Source organism: Octopus bimaculoides, chromosome 28 (genome assembly GCF_001194135.2).
Source record: "Octopus bimaculoides isolate UCB-OBI-ISO-001 chromosome 28, ASM119413v2, whole genome shotgun sequence".
In the NCBI taxonomy this organism is placed as follows: Eukaryota; Metazoa; Mollusca; class Cephalopoda; order Octopoda; family Octopodidae; genus Octopus; species Octopus bimaculoides.
In genome coordinates this window covers 14,120,164-14,121,555 of record NC_069008.1, presented here as the reverse complement: position 1 = coordinate 14,121,555, position 1,392 = coordinate 14,120,164, and the positions used below count along the sequence as shown (strand labels likewise).

At 36.1% G+C, this 1,392-nt stretch overlaps 1 protein-coding gene across 2 annotated transcripts in view; it reads left to right on the top strand.

Moving 5' to 3' along the window:
• Positions 1–1,392, top strand: part of LOC106868676 (serine/threonine-protein kinase MARK2) — a 283,095-nt gene that overhangs the window by 204,841 nt on the left and 76,862 nt on the right. The gene's annotated exons all lie outside the window — the stretch shown is intronic.

Sequence of the window (1,392 nt, the reverse complement as noted above, 5' to 3'; positions counted from 1 at the left end):
TTTTTTTTTTTTTTTTTTTTGATTTTATCAGTGGTCTGTAAGTGTGGTATACATGTAACTTATGTTGAAGTGAAGTAAATTCTTTTACACAATTCTACATTTGTGAGAGAAGGAATTTATACTATGTACATCATCATCATCATCATCATCATCCAGTGTTTTAAATCCAGGTTTTGTCCCCATTAACAGGGGTGGCTGGATCTACCTCAATGCCATAGCAACCAAGGTAGCCAGATGTAGCCCACCCCAACCTTTTGGCTGGCTGGCTGGTGCCCATTCTCCTTAGCTATCATGAGGCTTTTTTGGAGCTGGTTTTTCTATGGGGTACATGCCATTGCTTACCCTCAACCTCAGTTTCTAGACATGAGAGGTCCTGAGACCAAGACCTCTACCATAATTTTTAATAATTGTGGTGTAAAACTAGCTCAGGAATGCAGGAATGCTACTCCCTGAGACCCCTTTCAGAGCCCCCCTACTATGTACATGGTTAAGATTAGTTAGACTGGTGTCCTGATCTTTAGTGTTGATTTCTCAATCTTTCGGCTGCTTTTGCTTTAGTCTTCTTCAGGTATTTTGTGTCAAACTTGGTCGATGCATCAGAATTTTGATTCAACAATCAATCTTAAAACAAGACACCTGTAGAAGGCTGGAACATACAACAATCAAAACATACTGAAAACAAAGCAACAGTCAAATGCGGACAATAACCCAACTAATATAAACAGTATACATATATTGTTTTATGTTCTTCTGTTCAACATAGTTTGTTATACGCCTTCCCCTTGACTTATGACTGAGTTCCATTCCAACTGACAAACCATAAGTCGATCTGGTCGAATGTCACATTTATATTTTTCAACACTATTTTCATTCAAACACAATTTATGCTTGAAAGCGACTGAATGAGAAACAGTAGCCAGCAGTAGATACCTGGGTCTGAGGGAGGCCTGTGTTGCCAGATGCTGCCATAAGTTATCATACGCATGATAGCCGGTAATTTGGCTCCTGGTAATTTCACTTGTAATATTTTGACTCTGGTAATTTGGACCCCGGTAATTTGACTGCCAGTCGATTTCACTCCTGGTAATTTCACTCCTGATATTAGAAAAATGCAAAACATTGAATAAAGATAAAGTAAAAAGTACAGTAAGACATAAAAATATCACCAAAAGCTTCAATAATGACGAAAGTTATGAGCTGTTGCTCATTAAAAATCCCTCTTATTTTCAGATTAGGATAATATTATCTTAATCTTATGATATTTACTTTGTATTATATTATACTCATTTATTGTGCTTTTAATTATTAATTTTTCTATATGTGACAGTGGATTTTCATCGATGAGTTCATGAACCTTGGTTCTTTTCCCTAAAACTATATATATATATATAT